Source organism: Taudactylus pleione, unplaced genomic scaffold (genome assembly GCF_031769625.1).
Source record: "Taudactylus pleione unplaced genomic scaffold, aTauple2 ptg000550l, whole genome shotgun sequence".
Taxonomy (NCBI): Eukaryota; Metazoa; Chordata; class Amphibia; order Anura; family Myobatrachidae; genus Taudactylus; species Taudactylus pleione.
The window spans coordinates 3,130,001-3,135,000 of NW_028284952.1; the positions used below are offsets into that span (position 1 = coordinate 3,130,001).

Consider the following 5,000-nt stretch of genomic DNA (forward strand, 5'->3'; position numbering starts at 1 on the left):
TTTGAGCATCTACAGCCAAACCTCACTGGACATGCCCAATCTCGTCTGATCTTGGAAGCTATGCAGTGTTGTGTCTGGTTTGTTCTTGGATGGGAGACCACCTGGGAATACCTGGTGCTGTATGTAATTTTAGACAGCGAAAACATTCTTTTCTATTACATTTTACATTTAATTTTTTCAACTTATCAATGAATTTACTTGAGTTAAGAAGTAAAAGAGTTCTAAAGTTAATGTTTTTGAGCACCTACAGCCAAACCACACTGGACATGCCCAATCTCATCTGATCTTGGAAGCTATGCAGTGTTGGGCCTGGTTATTACTTGGATGGGAGACCACCTGGGAATACCAGGTGCTGTAGGTAATTTTATACAGCCATAACATTCTTTCCTATTACATTTTACATTTAATTTTTTCAACTTATCAATGAATTTACTTGAGTTAAGAAGTAATAGAGGTCTAAAGTTAATGTTTTTGAGCACCTACAGCCAAACCACACTGGACATGCCCAATCTCGTCTGATCTTGGAAGCTATGCAGTGTTGGGACTGGTTAGTACTGGATGGGAGACCACCTGGGAATACCAGGTGCTGTAGGTAATTTTATGCAGCCATAACATTCTTTTCTATTACATTTTACATTTAATTTTTTCAACTTATCAATGAATTTACTTGAGTAAAGAAGTAAAAGAGGTCTAAAGTTAATGTTTTTGAGCTCCTTCAGCCAAACCACACTGGACATGCCCAATATCGTCTGATCTTGTAAGCTATGCAGTGTTGGGCCTGGTTAGTACTTGGATGGGATACAACCTAGGAATCCCAGGTGCTGTATGTAATTTTATACTGCTATAACAGTCTTTTCTATTACATTTTACATTTAATTTTTCAACTTATCAATGAATTTACTTGAGTTAAGAAGTAATAGAGGTCTAAAGTTAATGCTTTTGAGCACCTACAGCCAAACCACACTGGACATGCCCAATCTCGTCTGGTCTTGGAAGCTATGCAGTGTTGGGCCTGGTTTGTACTTGGATGGGAGACCACCTGGGAATACCAGGTGCTGTTTGCAATTTTAGACAGCCAAAACATTCTTTTCTATTACATTTTACATTTAATTTTTTCAACTTATCAATGAATTTACTTGAGTTAAGAAGTAAAAGAGGTCTAAAGTTAAGGTTTTTGAGCACTTACAGCCAAACCACACTGGACATGCCCAATCTCGTCTGATCTTGGAAGCTATGCATTGTTGGTTCTGGTTAGTACTTGGATGGGAGACCACCTGGGAATACCAGGTGCTGTAGGTAATTTTATACTGCCATAACGTTCTTTTCTATTACATTTTACATTTAATTTTTTCAACTTATCAATGAATTTACTTGAGTTAAGAAGTAATAGAGGTCTAAATTTAATGCTTTTGAGTATCTACAGCCAAACCTCACTGGACATGCCCAATCTCGTCTGATCATGGAAGCTATGCAGTGTTGGGTCTGGTTTGTTCTTGGATGGGAGACCACCTGGGAATACCTGGTGCTGTATGTAATTTTAGACAGCGAAAACATTCTTTTCTATTACATTTTACATTTAATTTTTTCAACTTATCAATGAATTTACTTGAGTTAAGAAGTAAAAGAGTTCTAAAGTTAATGTTTTTGAGCACCTACAGCCAAACCACACTGGACATGCCCAATCTCATCTGATCTTGGAAGCTATGCAGTGTTGGGCCTGGTTATTACTTGGATGGGAGACCACCTGGGAATACCAGGTGCTGTAGGTAATTTTATACAGCCATAACATTCTTTCCTATTACATTTTACATTTAATTTTTTCAACTTATCAATGAATTTACTTGAGTTAAGAAGTAATAGAGGTCTAAAGTTAATGTTTTTGAGCACCTACAGCCAAACCACACTGGACATGCCCAATCTCGTCTGATCTTGGAAGCTGTGCAGTGTTGGGCCTGGTTAGTACTGGATGGGAGACCACCTGGGAATACCAGGTGCTGTAGGTAATTTTATGCAGCCATAACATTCTTTTCTATTACATTTTACATTTAATTTTTTCAACTTATCAATGAATTTACTTGAGTAAAGAAGTAAAAGAGGTCTAAAGTTAATGTTTTTGAGCTCCTTCAGCCAAACCACACTGGACATGCCCAATATCGTCTGATCTTGTAAGCTATGCAGTGTTGGGCCTGGTTAGTACTTGGATGGGATACAACCTAGAAATCCCAGGTGCTGTATGTAATTTTATACTGCTATAACAGTCTTTTCTATTACATTTTACATTTAATTTTTCAACTTATCAATGAATTTACTTGAGTTAAGAAGTAATAGAGGTCTAAAGTTAATGCTTTTGAGCACCTACAGCCAAACCACACTGGACATGCCCAATCTCGTCTGGTCTTGGAAGTTATGCAGTGTTGGGCCTGGTTTGTACTTGGATGGGAGACCACCTGGGAATACCAGGTGCTGTTTGCAATTTTAGACAGCCAAAACATTCTTTTCTATTACATTTTACATTTAATTTTTTCAACTTATCAATGAATTTACTTGAGTTAAGAAGTAAAAGAGGTCTAAAGTTAAGGTTTTTGAGCACTTACAGCCAAACCACACTGGACATGCCCAATCTCGTCTGATCTTGGAAGCTATGCATTGTTGGTTCTGGTTAGTACTTGGATGGGAGACCACCTGGGAATACCAGGTGCTGTAGGTAATTTTATACTGCCATAACGTTCTTTTCTATTACATTTTACATTTAATTTTTTCAACTTATCAATGAATTTACTTGAGTTAAGAAGTAATAGAGGTCTAAATTTAATGCTTTTGAGTATCTACAGCCAAACCTCACTGGACATGCCCAATCTCGTCTGATCATGGAAGCTATGCAGTGTTGGGTCTGGTTTGTTCTTGGATGGGAGACCACCTGGGAATACCTGGTGCTGTATGTGATTTTAGACAGCGAAAACATTCTTTTCTATTACATTTTACATTTAATTTTTTCAACTTATCAATGAATTTACTTGAGTTAAGAAGTAAAAGAGGTCTAAAGTTAATGTTTTTGAGCACCTACAGCCAAACCACACTGGACATGCCCAATCTCATCTGATCTTGGAAGCTATGCAGTGTTGGGCCTGGTTATTACTTGGATGGGAGACCACCTGGGAATACCAGGTGCTGTAGGTAATTTTATACAGCCATAACATTCTTTCCTATTACATTTTACATTTAATTTTTTCAACTTATCAATGAATTTACTTGAGTTAAGAAGTAATAGAGGTCTAAAGTTAATGTTTTTGAGCACCTACAGCCAAACCACACTGGACATGCCCAATCTCGTCTGATCTTGGAAGCTATGCAGTGTTGGGCCTGGTTAGTACTGGATGGGAGACCACCTGGGAATACCAGGTGCTGTAGGTAATTTTATGCAGCCATAACATTCTTTTCTATTACATTTTACATTTAATTTTTTCAACTTATCAATGAATTTACTTGAGTAAAGAAGTAAAAGAGGTCTAAAGTTAATGTTTTTGAGCTCCTTCAGCCAAACCACACTGGACATGCCCAATCTCGTCTGATCTTGTAAGCTATGCAGTGTTGGGCCTGGTTAGTACTTGGATGGGATACAACCTAGGAATCCCAGGTGCTGTAGGTAATTTTATACTGCCATAACAGTCTTTTCTATTACATTTTACATTTAATTTTTTCAACTTATCAATGAATTTACTTGAGTTAAGAAGTAATAGAGGTCTAAAGTTAATGCTTTTGAGCACATACAGCCAAACCACATTGGACATGCCCAATCTCGTCTGATCTTGCAAGCTGTGCAGTGTTGGGCCTGGTTTGTACTTGGATGGGAGACCACCTGGGAATACCAGGTGCTGTAGGTAATTTTAGACAGCCAAAACATTCTTTTCTATTACATTTTACATTTAATTTTTTCAACTTATCAATGAATTTACTTGAGTTAAAAAGTAAAAGAGGTCTAAAGTTAATATTTTTGAGCACCTACAGCCAAACCACACTGGACATGCCCAATCTCGTCTGATCTTGGAAGCTATGCAGTGTTGGGCCTGGTTAGTACTTGGATGGGAGACCATCTGGCAATACCAGGTGCTGTAGGTAATTTCATACTGCCATAACATTCTTTTCTATTACATTTTACATTACATTTTTTCAACTTATCAATGAATTTACTTGAGTTAAGAAGTAATAGAGGTCTAAATTTAATGCTTTTGAGCACATACAGCCAAACCACACTGGACATGCCCAATCTCGTCTGATCTTGGAAGCTATGCAGTGTTGGGCCTGGTTTGTACTTGGATGGGAGACCACCTGGGAATACCAGGTGCTGTATGTAATTTTAGACAGCCAAAACACTCTTTTCTATTACATTTTACATTTAATTTTTTCAACTTATTAATGAATTTACTTCAGTTAAGAAGTAAAAGAGGTCTAAAGTTAATGTTTTTGAGCACCTACAGCCATACCACACTGGACATGCCCAATCTCATCTGATCTTGGAAGCTATGCAGTGTTGGGCCTGGTTAGTACTTGGATGGGAGACCACCTGGGAATACCAGGTGCTTTAGGTAATTTTATACAGCCATAACATTCTTTTCTTTTACATTTTACATTTAATTTTTTCAAATTATCAATGAATTTACTTGAGTTAAGAAGTAATAGAGGTCTAAAGTTAATGTTTTTGAGCACCTACAGCCAAACCACACTGGACATGCCCAATCTCATCTGATGTTGGAAGCTATGCAGTGTTGGGCCTGGTTAGTACTTGGATGGGAGACCACCTGGGAATACCTGGTCCTGTAGGTAATTTTATGCAGCCATAACATTCTTTTCTATTACATTTTACATTTAATTTTTTCAACTTATCAAAGAATTTACTTGAGTAAAGAAGTAAAAGAGGTCTAAAGTAAATGTTTTGAGCTCCTTCAGCCAAACCACACTGGACATGCCCAATCTCGTCTGATCTTGGAAGCTATGCAGTGTTG

General features: G+C 37.6%; 1 non-coding gene and 19 pseudogenes across 1 annotated transcript; all 20 read left to right on the forward strand.

Moving 5' to 3' along the window:
• Positions 1-7: 7 nt before the first annotated feature.
• Positions 8-126, forward strand: LOC148495158 (5S ribosomal RNA; annotated as a pseudogene).
• A 116-nt stretch (positions 127-242) lies between these two features.
• On the forward strand, positions 243-361 carry LOC148495159 (5S ribosomal RNA; annotated as a pseudogene).
• Positions 362-477: 116 nt separating this feature from the next.
• On the forward strand, positions 478-595 carry LOC148495160 (5S ribosomal RNA; annotated as a pseudogene).
• A 350-nt stretch (positions 596-945) lies between these two features.
• LOC148495161 (5S ribosomal RNA) lies at positions 946-1,064 on the forward strand (annotated as a pseudogene).
• Positions 1,065-1,180: 116 nt separating this feature from the next.
• Positions 1,181-1,299, forward strand: LOC148495162 (5S ribosomal RNA; annotated as a pseudogene).
• Positions 1,300-1,415: 116 nt separating this feature from the next.
• LOC148495163 (5S ribosomal RNA) lies at positions 1,416-1,534 on the forward strand (annotated as a pseudogene).
• Positions 1,535-1,650: 116 nt separating this feature from the next.
• Positions 1,651-1,769, forward strand: LOC148495164 (5S ribosomal RNA; annotated as a pseudogene).
• Positions 1,770-1,885: 116 nt separating this feature from the next.
• LOC148495165 (5S ribosomal RNA) lies at positions 1,886-2,003 on the forward strand (annotated as a pseudogene).
• Positions 2,004-2,353: 350 nt separating this feature from the next.
• Positions 2,354-2,472, forward strand: LOC148495166 (5S ribosomal RNA; annotated as a pseudogene).
• A 116-nt stretch (positions 2,473-2,588) lies between these two features.
• Positions 2,589-2,707, forward strand: LOC148495167 (5S ribosomal RNA; annotated as a pseudogene).
• A 116-nt stretch (positions 2,708-2,823) lies between these two features.
• Positions 2,824-2,942, forward strand: LOC148495168 (5S ribosomal RNA; annotated as a pseudogene).
• Positions 2,943-3,058: 116 nt separating this feature from the next.
• On the forward strand, positions 3,059-3,177 carry LOC148495169 (5S ribosomal RNA; annotated as a pseudogene).
• Positions 3,178-3,293: 116 nt separating this feature from the next.
• Positions 3,294-3,411, forward strand: LOC148495170 (5S ribosomal RNA; annotated as a pseudogene).
• Positions 3,412-3,527: 116 nt separating this feature from the next.
• LOC148495171 (5S ribosomal RNA) lies at positions 3,528-3,646 on the forward strand (annotated as a pseudogene).
• A 116-nt stretch (positions 3,647-3,762) lies between these two features.
• On the forward strand, positions 3,763-3,881 carry LOC148495172 (5S ribosomal RNA; annotated as a pseudogene).
• A 116-nt stretch (positions 3,882-3,997) lies between these two features.
• On the forward strand, positions 3,998-4,116 carry LOC148495173 (5S ribosomal RNA; annotated as a pseudogene).
• A 116-nt stretch (positions 4,117-4,232) lies between these two features.
• On the forward strand, positions 4,233-4,351 carry LOC148495174 (5S ribosomal RNA; annotated as a pseudogene).
• A 116-nt stretch (positions 4,352-4,467) lies between these two features.
• LOC148495175 (5S ribosomal RNA) lies at positions 4,468-4,586 on the forward strand. Its single transcript, XR_015871150.1, has one exon. It is a non-coding gene; the product is annotated as a 5S ribosomal RNA (ribosomal RNA).
• A 116-nt stretch (positions 4,587-4,702) lies between these two features.
• Positions 4,703-4,821, forward strand: LOC148495176 (5S ribosomal RNA; annotated as a pseudogene).
• Positions 4,822-4,936: 115 nt separating this feature from the next.
• LOC148495177 (5S ribosomal RNA) overlaps positions 4,937-5,000 on the forward strand; it is a 119-nt pseudogene continuing 55 nt past the window's right edge.